Below are 12759 nucleotides of genomic sequence, written 5' to 3' on the forward strand. Positions count from 1 at the left end.
GACTAATATAATTTTCTACAAGCTCTAGATATTTGCTTAGCAAAAACGTTTATCCAGTTCTTTTCTTCATTTACATCAGGCGCTGTGGTTTAGTTGGTCAAAGTGCCTGTCTAGTAAACAGGAGATCCTGGGTTCAAATCCCAGCAGTGCCTCTGAGTTGTGTTTGACTCAGTAGTTGTTTGGAAACACAATGATTCCGGGAAGTAAACAATCAAATAGTTTACGTGACAGTTGATGGACAGGTGATATGCTCTTCTGGGACATGTCTTAACTAAATCTTATTGAGAAGTACTACAGTAGCTTGCATTGCTTTACCAATAAGACTAATATATTTTTCTACAAGCTCTAGATATTTGCTTAGCAAAAACGTTTATCCAGTTCTTTTCTTCACTTACATCAGGCGCTGTGGCTTAGTTGGTCAAAGTGCCTGTCTAGTAAACAGGAGATCCTGGGTTCAAATCCCAGCAGTGCCTTTGTGTTTATTACAATATAACAGATAGCTAGAGGAAAGCAGAATAAGCTCGGTGCCTAGACAGGCATATTTCGACGGTGCTAAATAAAGCGCAGGTAAATGACATGTCTGCTATATGTAATGACAAAAATTGATCGAGAAGTACTACATTATTTTCTATAGCTAGAATATCAAGATCAATTACTCTTTCTCAAATATCAAGATTTTCGCATAAGAAACGCCTAATGCAGTCCCATATGTCTTTCAAAACAGGCGCTGTAGCTTAGTGGCCAAAGCGCCTGTCTTGTAAACAGGAGATCCTGGGTTCAAATCCCTGCAGTGCCTCTGAGTCTTTTCTGACTCAGTAGTTGTGTGGAAACACAATGATTCCAGGAAGTAAACAATCAAATAGTTTACATGACAGTTGATGTACAGATGATATGCTCTTCTGGGACATGTCTTAACTAAATCTTATTGAGAAGTACTACAATAGCTTGAATTGCTTTAGCAATAAGACTAATATAATTTTCTACAAGCTCTAGATATTTACTTAGCAAAAACGTTTATCCAGTTCTTTTCTTCATTTACATAAGGCGCTGTGGCTTAGTTGGTCAAAGTGCCTGTCTAGTAACCAGGAGATCCTGGGTTCATATCCCAGCAGTACCTCTGAGTTGTGTTTGACACAATAGTTTTTTGGCAACACAATGATTCCGGGAAGCAAACAATCAAATAGTTTACATGACAGTTGATGTACAGATGATATGCTCTTGTGGGACATGTCCTAATTCAATCTTATTGAGAAGTACTACAGTAGCCTGCATTGCTTTACCAATAAGACTAATATAATTTTCTACAAGCTCTAGATATTTGCTTAGCAAAAACGTTCATCCAGTTCTTTTCTTCATTTACAGCAGGCGCTGAGGCTTAGTTGGTCAAAGTGCCTGTCTAGTAAACAGGTGATCCTGGGTTCAAATCCCAGCAGTGCCTCTGAGTTGTGTTTGACCCAATAGTTGTTTGGAAACACAATGATTCCGGGAAGTAAACAATCAAATAGTTTACATGACAGTTGATGTACAGATGATATGCTCTTCTGGGACCTGTCTTAACTAAATCTTATTGAGAAGTACTACAGTAGCCTGCATTGCTTTACCAATAAGACTAATATAATTTTCTACAAGCTCTAGATATTTGCTTAGCAAAAACGTTTATCCAGTTCTTTTCTTCATTTACATCAGGCGCTGTGGCTTAGTTGGTCAAAGTGCCTGTCCAGTAAACATGAGATCCTGGGTTCAAGTCCCAGCAGTGCCTTTGTGGTTGTAACAATATAACAGATAGCTAGAGGAAAGCAGAATAAGCTCGCTGGCTTGACAGGCATATTTCGACGGTGCTAAATAAAGCACAGGTAAATGACATGTCTGCTACATGTAATGACAAAAATTGATTGAGAAGTACTACATTATTTTCTATAGCTAGAATATCAAGATTAATTACTCTTTCTCAAATATCAAGATTTTCGCTTAAGAAACGCCTAATGCAGTCCCATATATCTTTCAAAACAGGCGCTGTAGCTTAGTGGCCAAAGCGCCTGTCTTGTAAACAGGAGATCCTGGGTTCAAATCCCAGCAGTGCCTCTGAGTTGTTTCTGACTCAGTAGTTGTGTGGAAACACAATGATTCCGGTAAGTAAACAATCAAATAGTTTACATGACATTTGATGTACAGATGATATGCTCTTCTGGGACATGTCTTAACTAAATCTTATTGAGAAGTACTACAGTAGCTTGCATTGCTTTACCAATAAGACTAATATATTTTTCTACGAGCTCTAGATATTTGCTTAGCAAAAACGTTTATCCAGTTCTTTTCTTCACTTACATCAGGCGCTGTGGCTTAGTTGGTTAAAGTGCCTGTCTATTAAACATGAGAACCTGGGTTCAAATCCCAGCAGTGCCTCTGAGTTGTGTTTGACGCAATAGTTGTTTGGAAACACATTGATTCCGGGAAGTAAACAATCAAATAGTTTACATGACAGTTGATGGACAGATGATATGCTCTTCTGGGACATGTCTTAACTAAATCTTATTGAGAAGTACTACAGTAGCCTGCATTGCTTTACCAATAAGACTAATATAATTTTCTACAAGCTCTAGATATTTGCTTAGCAAAAACGTTTATCCAGTTCTTTTCTTAATTTACAGCCAGCGCTGTGGCTTAGTTGGTCAAAGTGCCTGTCTAGTAAACAGGAGATCCTGGGTTCAAATCCCAGCAGTTCCTTTGTGTTTATTACAATATAACAGATAGCTAGAGGAAAGCAGAATAAGCTCGGTGCCTAGACAGGCATATGTCGACGGTGCTAAATAAAGCACAGGTAAATGACATGTCTGCTACATGTAATGACAAAAATTGATTGAGAAGTACTTCATTATTTTCTATAGCTAGAATATCAAGATTAATTACTCTTTCTCAAATATCAAGATTTTCGCATAAGAAACCCCTAATGCAGTCCCATATGTATTTCTAAACAGGCGCTGTAGCTTAGTGGCCAAAGCGCCTGTCTTGTTAACAGGAGATCATGGGTTCAAATCCCAGCAGTGCCTCTGAGTTGTTTCTGACTCAGTAGTTGTGTGGAAACACAATGATTCCGGGAAGCAAACAATCAAATAGTTTACATGACATATGATGTACAGATGATATGCTCTTCTGGGACATGTCTTAACTAAATCTTATTGAGAAGTACTACAGTAGCTTGCATTGCTTTACCAATAAGACTAATATATTTTTCTACAAGCTCTAGATATTTGCTTAGCAAAAACGTTTATCCAGTTCTTTTCGTCACTTACATCAGGCGCTGTGGCTTAGTTGGTCAAAGTGCCTGTCTAGTAAACAGGAGATTATGGGTTCAAATCCCAGCAGTGCCTCTGAGTTGTGTTTGACGCAATAGTTGTTGTGGAAACACAATGATTCCGGAATGTAAACAATCAAATTGTTAACATGACAGTTGATGTACAGATGATATGCTCTTCAGGGACATGTCTTAATTAAATCTTATTGAGAAGTACTACAGTAGCCTGCATTGCTTTTCCAATAAGACTAATCTAATTTTCTACAAGCTCTAGATAATTGCTTAGCAAAAACGTTTATCCAGTTCTTTTCTTCATTTACAGCAGGCGCTGTGGCTTAGTTGGTCAAAGTTTCTGTCTAGTAAGCAGGAGATCATGGGTTTAAATCCCAGCAGTGCCTTTGTGTTTATTAAAATTCAACAGATAGCTAAGGGTAAGCAGAATAAGCTCGGTGCCTAGACAGTTATATTTTGATGGTGCTAAATAAAGCACAGGTAAACGAAGAGTCTGCTACATGTAATGACAAAAATTCATTGAGAAGTACTACATTAATTTCTAAAGCTAGAATATCAAGATAAATTACTCCTTCTAAAATACCAAGATTTTCGCATAAGAAAAGCCTAATGCAGTCCCATATGTCTTTCAAAGCAGGCACTGTAGCTTAGTGGCCAAAGCGCCTTTCTTGTAAACAGGAGATCCTGGATTCAAATCCCAACAGTGCCTCTGGGTTGTTTCTGACTCAGTAGTTGTGTGGAAACACAATGATTACGGGAAGTAAACAATCAAAAAGTTTACATGACATTTGATGTACAGATGATATGCTCTTCTGGGACATGTCTTAACTAAATCTTATTGAGAAGTACTACAGTAGCTTGCATTGCTTTACCAATAAGACTAATATAATTTTCTACAAGCTCTAGATATTTGCTTAGCAAAAACGTTTATCCAGTTCTTTTCTTCATTTACATCAGGCGCTGTGGCTTAGTTGGTCAAAGTGCCTGTCTAGTAAACAGGAGATCCTGGGTTCAAATCCCAGCAGTGCCTCTGAGTTGTGTTTGACTCAGTAGTTGTTTGGAAACACAATGATTCCGGGAAGTAAACAATCAAATAGTTTACGTGACAGTTGATGGACAGGTGATATGCTCTTCTGGGACATGTCTTAACTAAATCTTATTGAGAAGTACTACAGTAGCTTGCATTGCTTTACCAATAAGACTAATATATTTTTCTACAAGCTCTAGATATTTGCTTAGCAAAAACGTTTATCCAGTTCTTTTCTTCACTTACAGCAGGCGCTGTGGCTTAGTTGGTCAAAGTGCCTGTCTAGTAAACAGGAGATCCTGGGTTCAAATCCCAGCAGAGTCTCTGTGTTTATTAAAATACAACAGATAGCTAAGGGAAAGCAGAATAAGCTCGGTGCCTAGACAGTCATATTTCGACGGTGCTAAATAAAGCACAGGTAAACGACAAGTCTGCTACTTAAAATGACAAAAATTCATTGAGAATTACTACAATAAATTCCTATAGCTAGAATATCAAGATAAATTGCTCTTTCACAAATATCAAGATTATCGCATAAGAAAAGCCTAATGCAGTGTCATTGGTCTCTCAAAAAAGGCGCTGTAGCTTAGTGGCCAAAGCACCTGTCTTGTAAACAGGAGATCCTGGGTTCATATCCCAGCAGTGCCTCTGAGACTTTTCTGACTCAGTAGTTGTGTGGAAACACAATGATTCCAGGAAGTAAACAATCAAATAGTTTACATGACAGTTGATGTACAGATGATATGCTCTTCTGGGACATGTCTTAAGTAAATCTTATTGAGAAGTACTACAGTAGCTTTAATTGCTTTAGCAATAAGACTAATATAATTTTCTACAAGCTCTAGATATTTGCTTAGCAAAAACATTTATCCAGTTCTTTTCTTCATTTACATAAGGCGCTGTGGCTTAGTTGGTCAAAGTGCTCGTCTAGTAACCAGGAGATCCTGGGTTCAAATCCCAGCAGTACCTCTGAGTTGTGTTTGACGCAATAGTTGTTTGGCAACACAGTGATTCCGGGAAGTAAACAATCAAATAGTTTACATGACAGTTGATGTACAGATGATATGCTCTTGTGGGACATGTCCTAATTCAATCTTATTGAGAAGTACTACAGTAGCCTGCATTGCTTTACCAATAAGACTAATATAATTTTCTACAAGCTCTAGATATTTGCTTAGCAAAAACGTTTATCCAGTTCTTTTCTTCATTTACAGCAGGCGCTGTGGCTTAGTGGCCAAAGCACCTGTCTCGTAAACAGGAGATCCTGGGTTCAAATCCCAGCAGTGCCTCTGAGTTGTTTCTGACTCAGTAGTTGTGTGGAAACACAATGATTCCAGGAAGTAAACAATCAAATAGTTTACATGACATTTGATGTACAGATGATATGCTCTTCTGGGACATGTCTTAACTAAATCTTATTGAGAAGTACTACAGTAGCTTGCATTGCTTTACCAATAAGACTAATATATTTTTCTACAAGCTCTAGATATTTGCTTAGCAAAAACGTTTATCCAGTTATTTTCGTCACTTACATCAGGCGCTGTGGCTTAGTTGGTCAAAGTGCCTGTCTAGTAAACAGGAGATCCTGGCTTCAAATCCCAGCAGTGCCTCTGAGTTGTGTTTGACGCAATAGTTGTGTGGAAACACAATGATTCTGGGATGTAAACAATCAAATTGTTAACATGACAGTTGATGTACAGATGATATGCTCTTATGGGACATGTCTTAATTAAATCTTATTGAGAAGTACTACAGTAGCCTGCATTGCTTTTCCAATAAGACTAATCTAATTTTCTACAAGCTCTAGATAATTGCTTAGCAAAAACGTTCATCCAGTTCTTTTCTTCATCTACAGCAGGCGCTGTGGCTTAGTTGGTCAAAGTGCCTGTCTAGTAAACAGGTGATCCTGGGTTCAAATCCCAGCAGTGCCTCTGAGTTGTGTTTGACCCAATAGTTGTTTGGAAACACAATGATTCCAGGAAGTAAACAATCAAATAGTTTACATGACAGTTGATGTACAGATGATATGCTCTTCTGGGACCTGTCTTAACTAAATCATATTGAGAAGTACTACAGTAGCCTGCATTGCTTTACCAATAAGACTAATATAATTTTCTACAAGCTCTAGATATTTGCTTAGCAAAAACGTTTATCCAGTTCTTTTCTTCATTTACATCAGGCGCTGTGGCTTAGTTGGTCAAAGTGCCTGTCCAGTAAACAGGAGATCCTGGGTTCAAATCCCAGCAGTGCCTTTGTGGTTGTAACAATATAACAGATAGCTAGAGGAAAGCAAAATAAGCTCGCTGGCTTGACAGGCATATTTCGACGGTGCTAAATAAAGCACAGGTAAATGACATGTCTGCTACATGTAATGACAAAAATTGATTGAGAAGTACTACATTATTTTCTATAGCTAGAATATCAAGATTAATTACTCTTTCTCAAATATCAAGATTTTCGCATAAGAAACGCCTAATGCAGTCCCATATATCTTTCAAAACAGGCGCTGTAGCTTAGTGGCCAAAGCGCCTGTCTTGTAAACAGGAGATCCTGGGTTCAAATCCCAGCAGTGCCTCTGAGTTGTTTCTGACTCAGTAGTTGTGTGGAAACACAATGATTCCGGTAAGTAAACAATCAAATAGTTTACATGACATTTGATGTACAGATGATATGCTCTTCTGGGACATGTCTTAACTAAATCTTATTGAGAAGTACTACAGTAGCTTGCATTGCTTTACCAATAAGACTAATATATTTTTCTACAAGCTCTAGATATTTGCTTAGCAAAAACGTTTATCCAGTTCTTTTCTTCACTTACATCAGGCGCTGTGGCTTAGTTGGTTGCAGTGCCTGTCTAGTAAACAGGAGAACCTGGGTTCTAATCCCAGCAGTGCCTCTGAGTTGTGTTTGACGCAATAGTTGTTTGGAAACACATTGATTCCGGGAAGTAAACAATCAAATAGTTTACATGACAGTTGATGGACATATGATACGCTCTTCTAGGACATGTCTTAACTAAATCTTATTGAGAAGTACTACAGTAGCTTGCATTGCTTTACCAATAAGACTAATATATTTTTCTACAAGCTCTAGATATTTGCTTAGCAAAAACGTTTATCCAGTTATTTTCGTCACTTACATCAGGCGCTGTGGCTTAGTTGGTCAAAGTGCCTGTCTAGTAAACAGGAGATCCTGGGTTCAAATCCCAGCAGTGCCTCTGAGTTGTGTTTGACGCAATAGTTGTGTGGAAACACAATGATTCTGGGATGTAAACAATCAAATTGTTAACATGACAGTTGATGTACAGATGATATGCTCTTATGGGACATGTCTTAATTAAATCTTATTGAGAAGTACTACAGTAGCCTGCATTGCTTTTCCAATAAGACTAATCTAATTTTCTACAAGCTCTAGATAATTGCTTAGCAAAAACGTTCATCCAGTTCTTTTCTTCATCTACAGCAGGCGCTGTGGCTTAGTTGGTCAAAGTGCCTGTCTAGTAAACAGGTGATCCTGGGTTCAAATCCCAGCAGTGCCTCTGAGTTGTGTTTGACCCAATAGTTGTTTGGAAACACAATGATTCCGGGAAGTAAACAATCAAATAGTTTACATGACAGTTGATGTACAGATGATATGCTCTTCTGGGACCTGTCTGAACTAAATCATATTGAGAAGTACTACAGTAGCCTGCATTGCTTTACCAATAAGACTAATATAATTTTCTACAAGCTCTAGATATTTGCTTAGCAAAAACGTTTATCCAGTTCTTTTCTTCATTTACATCAGGCGCTGTGGCTTAGTTGGTCAAAGTGCCTGTCCAGTAAACAGGAGATCCTGGGTTCAAATCCCAGCAGTGCCTTTGTGGTTGTAACAATATAACAGATAGCTAGAGGAAAGCAGAATAAGCTCGCTGGCTTGACAGGCATATTTCGACGGTGCTAAATAAAGCACAGGTAAATGACATGTCTGCTACATGTAATGACAAAAATTGATTGAGAAGTACTACATTATTTTCTATAGCTAGAATATCAAGATTAATTACTCTTTCTCAAATATCAAGATTTTCGCATAAGAAACGCCTAATGCAGTCCCATATATCTTTCAAAACAGGCGCTGTAGCTTAGTGGCCAAAGCGCCTGTCTTGTAAACAGGAGATCCTGGGTTCAAATCCCAGCAGTGCCTCTGAGTTGTTTCTGACTCAGTAGTTGTGTGGAAACACAATGATTCCGGTAAGTAAACAATCAAATAGTTTACATGACATTTGATGTACAGATGATATGCTCTTCTGGGACATGTGTTAACTAAATCTTATTGAGAAGTACTACAGTAGCTTGCATTGCTTTACCAATAAGACTAATATATTTTTCTACAAGCTCTAGATATTTGCTTAGCAAAAACGTTTATCCAGTTCTTTTCTTCACTTACATCAGGCGCTGTGGCTTAGTTGGTTAAAGTGCCTGTCTAGTAAACAGGAGAACCTGGGTTCAAATCCCAGCAGTGCCTCTGAGTTGTGTTTGACGCAATAGTTGTTTGGAAACACATTGATTCCGGGAAGTAAACAATCAAATAGTGTACATGACAGTTGATGGACAGATGATATGCTCTTCTGGGACATGTCTTAACTAAATCTTATTGAGAAGTACTACAGTAGCCTGCATTGCTTTACCAATAAGACTAATATAATTTTCTACAAGCTCTAGATATTTGCTTAGCAAAAACGTTTATCCAGTTCTTTTCTTAATTTACAGCCAGCGCTGTGGCTTAGTTGGTCAAAGTGCCTGTCTAGTAAACAGGAGATCCTGGGTTCAAATCCCAGCAGTACCTTTGTGTTTATTACAATATAACAGATAGCTAGAGGAAAGCAGAATAAGCTCGGTGCCTAGACAGGCATATGTCGACGGTGCTAAATAAAGCACAGGTAAATGACATGTCTGCTACATGTAATGACAAAAATTGATTGAGAAGTACTACATTATTTTCTATAGCTAGAATATCAAGATTAATTACTCTTTCTCAAATATCAAGATTTTCGCATAAGAAACCCCTAATGCAGTCCCATATGTGTTTCTAAACAGGCGCTGTAGCTTAGTGGCCAAAGCGCCTGTCTTGTTAACAGGAGATCATGGGTTCAAATCCCAGCAGTGCCTCTGGGTTGTTTCTGACTCAGTAGTTGTGTGGAAACACAATGATTACGGGAAGTAAACAATCAAAAAGTTTACATGACATTTGATGTACAGATGATATGCTCTTCTGGGACATGTCTTAACTAAATCTTATTGAGAAGTACTACAGTAGCTTGCATTGCTTTACCAATAAGACTAATATAATTTTCTACAAGCTCTAGATATTTGCTTAGCAAAAACGTTTATCCAGTTCTTTTCTTCATTTACATCAGGCGCTGTGGCTTAGTTGGTCAAAGTGCCTGTCTAGTAAACAGGAGATCCTGGGTTCAAATCCCAGCAGTGCCTCTGAGTTGTGTTTGACTCAGTAGTTGTTTGGAAACACAATGATTCCGGGAAGTAAACAATCAAATAGTTTACGTGACAGTTGATGGACAGGTGATATGCTCTTCTGGGACATGTCTTAACTAAATCTTATTGAGAAGTACTACAGTAGCTTGCATTGCTTTACCAATAAGACTAATATATTTTTCTACAAGCTCTAGATATTTGCTTAGCAAAAACGTTTATCCAGTTCTTTTCTTCACTTACAGCAGGCGCTGTGGCTTAGTTGGTCAAAGTGCCTGTCTAGTAAACAGGAGATCCTGGGTTCAAATCCCAGCAGAGTCTCTGTGTTTATTAAAATACAACAGATAGCTAAGGGAAAGCAGAATAAGCTCGGTGCCTAGACAGTCATATTTCGACGGTGCTAAATAAAGCACAGGTAAACGACAAGTCTGCTACTTAAAATGACAAAAATTCATTGAGAATTACTACAATAAATTCCTATAGCTAGAATATCAAGAAAAATTGCTCTTTCACAAATATCAAGATTATCGCATAAGAAAAGCCTAATGCAGTGTCATTGGTCTCTCAAAACAGGCGCTGTAGCTTAGTGGCCAAAGCACCTGTCTTGTAAACAGGAGATCCTGGGTTCATATCCCAGCAGTGCCTCTGAGTCTTTTCTGACTCAGTAGTTGTGTGGAAACACAATGATTCCAGGAAGTAAACAATCAAATAGTTTACATGACAGTTGATGTACAGAAGATATGCTCTTCTGGGACATGTCTTAAGTAAATCTTATTGAGAAGTACTACAGTAGCTTTAATTGCTTTTGCAATAAGACTAATATAATTTTCTACAAGCTCTAGATATTTGCTTAGCAAAAACATTTATCCAGTTCTTTTCTTCATTTACATAAGGCGCTGTGGCTTAGTTGGTCAAAGTGCCCGTCTAGTAACCAGGAGATCCTGGGTTCAAATCCCAGCAGTACCTCTGAGTTGTGTTTGACGCAATAGTTGTTTGGCAACACAGTGATTCCGGGAAGTAAACAATCAAATAGTTTACATGACAGTTGATGTACAGATGATATGCTCTTGTGGGACATGTCCTAATTCAATCTTATTGAGAAGTACTACAGTAGCCTGCATTGCTTTACCAATAAGACTAATATAATTTTCTACAAGCTCTAGATATTTGCTTAGCAAAAACGTTTATCCAGTTCTTTTCTTCATTTACAGCAGGTGCTGTGGCTTAGTGGCCAAAGCGCCTGTCTCGTAAACAGGAGATCCTGGGTTCAAATCCCAGCAGTGCCTCTGAGTTGTTTCTGACTCAGTAGTTGTGTGGAAACACAATGATTCCAGGAAGTAAACAATCAAATAGTTTACATGACATTTGATGTACAGATGATATGCTCTTCTGGGACATGTCTTAACTAAATCTTATTGAGAAGTACTACAGTAGCTTGCATTGCTTTACCAATAAGACTAATATATTTTTCTACAAGCTCTAGATATTTGCTTAGCAAAAACGTTTATCCAGTTATTTTCGTCACTTACATCAGGCGCTGTGGCTTAGTTGGTCAAAGTGCCTGTCTAGTAAACAGGAGATCCTGGGTTCAAATCCCAGCAGTGCCTCTGAGTTGTGTTTGACGCAATAGTTGTGTGGAAACACAATGATTCTGGGATGTAAACAATCAAATTGTTAACATGACAGTTGATGTACAGATGATATGCTCTTATGGGACATGTCTTAATTAAATCTTATTGAGAAGTACTACAGTAGCCTGCATTGCTTTTCCAATAAGACTAATCTAATTTTCTACAAGCTCTAGATAATTGCTTAGCAAAAACGTTCATCCAGTTCTTTTCTTCATCTACAGCAGGCGCTGTGGCTTAGTTGGTCAAAGTGCCTGTCTAGTAAACAGGTGATCCTGGGTTCAAATCCCAGCAGTGCCTCTGAGTTGTGTTTGACCCAATAGTTGTTTGGAAACACAATGATTCCGGGAAGTAAACAATCAAATAGTTTACATGACAGTTGATGTACAGATGATATGCTCTTCTGGGACCTGTCTTAACTAAATCATATTGAGAAGTACTACAGTAGCCTGCATTGCTTTACCAATAAGACTAATATAATTTTCTACAAGCTCTAGATATTTGCTTAGCAAAAACGTTTATCCAGTTCTTTTCTTCATTTACATCAGGCGCTGTGGCTTAGTTGGTCAAAGTGCCTGTCCAGTAAACAGGAGATCCTGGGTTCAAATCCCAGCAGTGCCTTTGTGGTTGTAACAATATAACAGATAGCTAGAGGAAAGCAAAATAAGCTCGCTGGCTTGACAGGCATATTTCGACGGTGCTAAATAAAGCACAGGTAAATGACATGTCTGCTACATGTAATGACAAAAATTGATTGAGAAGTACTACATTATTTTCTATAGCTAGAATATCAAGATTAATTACTCTTTCTCAAATATCAAGATTTTCGCATAAGAAACGCCTAATGCAGTCCCATATATCTTTCAAAACAGGCGCTGTAGCTTAGTGGCCAAAGCGCCTGTCTTGTAAACAGGAGATCTTGGGTTCAAATCCCAGCAGTGCCTCTGAGTTGTTTCTGACTCAGTAGTTGTGTGGAAACACAATGATTCTGGTAAGTAAACAATCAAATAGTTTACATGACATTTGATGTACAGATGATATGCTCTTCTGGGACATGTCTTAACTAAATCTTATTGAGAAGTACTACAGTAGCTTGCATTGCTTTACCAATAAGACTAATATATTTTTCTACAAGCTCTAGATATTTGCTTAGCAAAAACGTTTATCCAGTTCTTTTCTTCACTTACATCAGGCGCTGTGGCTTAGTTGGTTGCAGTGCCTGTCTAGTAAACAGGAGAACCTGGGTTCAAATCCCAGCAGTGCCTCTGAGTTGTGTTTGACGCAATAGTTGTTTGGAAACACATTGATTCCGGGAAGTAAACAATCAAATAG

General features: G+C 38.2%; 25 non-coding genes across 25 annotated transcripts; all 25 read left to right on the forward strand.

The window, feature by feature from the left end:
• Positions 1 to 78: 78 nt before the first annotated feature.
• On the forward strand, positions 79 to 152 carry trnat-agu (transfer RNA threonine (anticodon AGU)). Its single transcript has one exon. It is a non-coding gene; the product is annotated as a tRNA-Thr (tRNA).
• A 247-nt stretch (positions 153 to 399) lies between these two features.
• trnat-agu (transfer RNA threonine (anticodon AGU)) lies at positions 400 to 473 on the forward strand. Its single transcript has one exon. It is a non-coding gene; the product is annotated as a tRNA-Thr (tRNA).
• Positions 474 to 723: 250 nt separating this feature from the next.
• Positions 724 to 796, forward strand: trnat-ugu (transfer RNA threonine (anticodon UGU)). Its single transcript has one exon. It is a non-coding gene; the product is annotated as a tRNA-Thr (tRNA).
• A 1213-nt stretch (positions 797 to 2009) lies between these two features.
• On the forward strand, positions 2010 to 2082 carry trnat-ugu (transfer RNA threonine (anticodon UGU)). Its single transcript has one exon. It is a non-coding gene; the product is annotated as a tRNA-Thr (tRNA).
• A 247-nt stretch (positions 2083 to 2329) lies between these two features.
• Positions 2330 to 2403, forward strand: trnan-auu (transfer RNA asparagine (anticodon AUU)). The gene has a single exon. It is a non-coding gene; the product is annotated as a tRNA-Asn (tRNA).
• Positions 2404 to 2974: 571 nt separating this feature from the next.
• Positions 2975 to 3047, forward strand: trnat-ugu (transfer RNA threonine (anticodon UGU)). The gene has a single exon. It is a non-coding gene; the product is annotated as a tRNA-Thr (tRNA).
• Positions 3048 to 4260: 1213 nt separating this feature from the next.
• On the forward strand, positions 4261 to 4334 carry trnat-agu (transfer RNA threonine (anticodon AGU)). The gene has a single exon. It is a non-coding gene; the product is annotated as a tRNA-Thr (tRNA).
• Positions 4335 to 4906: 572 nt separating this feature from the next.
• trnat-ugu (transfer RNA threonine (anticodon UGU)) lies at positions 4907 to 4979 on the forward strand. Its single transcript has one exon. It is a non-coding gene; the product is annotated as a tRNA-Thr (tRNA).
• Positions 4980 to 5547: 568 nt separating this feature from the next.
• trnat-cgu (transfer RNA threonine (anticodon CGU)) lies at positions 5548 to 5620 on the forward strand. Its single transcript has one exon. It is a non-coding gene; the product is annotated as a tRNA-Thr (tRNA).
• A 568-nt stretch (positions 5621 to 6188) lies between these two features.
• trnat-agu (transfer RNA threonine (anticodon AGU)) lies at positions 6189 to 6262 on the forward strand. Its single transcript has one exon. It is a non-coding gene; the product is annotated as a tRNA-Thr (tRNA).
• A 247-nt stretch (positions 6263 to 6509) lies between these two features.
• trnat-agu (transfer RNA threonine (anticodon AGU)) lies at positions 6510 to 6583 on the forward strand. The gene has a single exon. It is a non-coding gene; the product is annotated as a tRNA-Thr (tRNA).
• A 250-nt stretch (positions 6584 to 6833) lies between these two features.
• Positions 6834 to 6906, forward strand: trnat-ugu (transfer RNA threonine (anticodon UGU)). Its single transcript has one exon. It is a non-coding gene; the product is annotated as a tRNA-Thr (tRNA).
• Positions 6907 to 7474: 568 nt separating this feature from the next.
• On the forward strand, positions 7475 to 7548 carry trnat-agu (transfer RNA threonine (anticodon AGU)). Its single transcript has one exon. It is a non-coding gene; the product is annotated as a tRNA-Thr (tRNA).
• A 247-nt stretch (positions 7549 to 7795) lies between these two features.
• trnat-agu (transfer RNA threonine (anticodon AGU)) lies at positions 7796 to 7869 on the forward strand. The gene has a single exon. It is a non-coding gene; the product is annotated as a tRNA-Thr (tRNA).
• A 247-nt stretch (positions 7870 to 8116) lies between these two features.
• On the forward strand, positions 8117 to 8190 carry trnat-agu (transfer RNA threonine (anticodon AGU)). Its single transcript has one exon. It is a non-coding gene; the product is annotated as a tRNA-Thr (tRNA).
• A 250-nt stretch (positions 8191 to 8440) lies between these two features.
• trnat-ugu (transfer RNA threonine (anticodon UGU)) lies at positions 8441 to 8513 on the forward strand. Its single transcript has one exon. It is a non-coding gene; the product is annotated as a tRNA-Thr (tRNA).
• A 247-nt stretch (positions 8514 to 8760) lies between these two features.
• On the forward strand, positions 8761 to 8834 carry trnat-agu (transfer RNA threonine (anticodon AGU)). The gene has a single exon. It is a non-coding gene; the product is annotated as a tRNA-Thr (tRNA).
• Positions 8835 to 9405: 571 nt separating this feature from the next.
• Positions 9406 to 9478, forward strand: trnat-ugu (transfer RNA threonine (anticodon UGU)). Its single transcript has one exon. It is a non-coding gene; the product is annotated as a tRNA-Thr (tRNA).
• Positions 9479 to 9725: 247 nt separating this feature from the next.
• On the forward strand, positions 9726 to 9799 carry trnat-agu (transfer RNA threonine (anticodon AGU)). The gene has a single exon. It is a non-coding gene; the product is annotated as a tRNA-Thr (tRNA).
• Positions 9800 to 10371: 572 nt separating this feature from the next.
• trnat-ugu (transfer RNA threonine (anticodon UGU)) lies at positions 10372 to 10444 on the forward strand. Its single transcript has one exon. It is a non-coding gene; the product is annotated as a tRNA-Thr (tRNA).
• A 568-nt stretch (positions 10445 to 11012) lies between these two features.
• Positions 11013 to 11085, forward strand: trnat-cgu (transfer RNA threonine (anticodon CGU)). The gene has a single exon. It is a non-coding gene; the product is annotated as a tRNA-Thr (tRNA).
• Positions 11086 to 11332: 247 nt separating this feature from the next.
• Positions 11333 to 11406, forward strand: trnat-agu (transfer RNA threonine (anticodon AGU)). Its single transcript has one exon. It is a non-coding gene; the product is annotated as a tRNA-Thr (tRNA).
• Positions 11407 to 11653: 247 nt separating this feature from the next.
• On the forward strand, positions 11654 to 11727 carry trnat-agu (transfer RNA threonine (anticodon AGU)). Its single transcript has one exon. It is a non-coding gene; the product is annotated as a tRNA-Thr (tRNA).
• Positions 11728 to 11974: 247 nt separating this feature from the next.
• On the forward strand, positions 11975 to 12048 carry trnat-agu (transfer RNA threonine (anticodon AGU)). Its single transcript has one exon. It is a non-coding gene; the product is annotated as a tRNA-Thr (tRNA).
• Positions 12049 to 12298: 250 nt separating this feature from the next.
• trnat-ugu (transfer RNA threonine (anticodon UGU)) lies at positions 12299 to 12371 on the forward strand. The gene has a single exon. It is a non-coding gene; the product is annotated as a tRNA-Thr (tRNA).
• The last annotated feature ends 388 nt before the right edge of the window (positions 12372 to 12759 follow it).

The sequence above is a fragment of the Nothobranchius furzeri genome, chromosome 10 (assembly GCF_043380555.1).
Source record: "Nothobranchius furzeri strain GRZ-AD chromosome 10, NfurGRZ-RIMD1, whole genome shotgun sequence".
NCBI classification, from domain to species: Eukaryota; Metazoa; Chordata; class Actinopteri; order Cyprinodontiformes; family Nothobranchiidae; genus Nothobranchius; species Nothobranchius furzeri.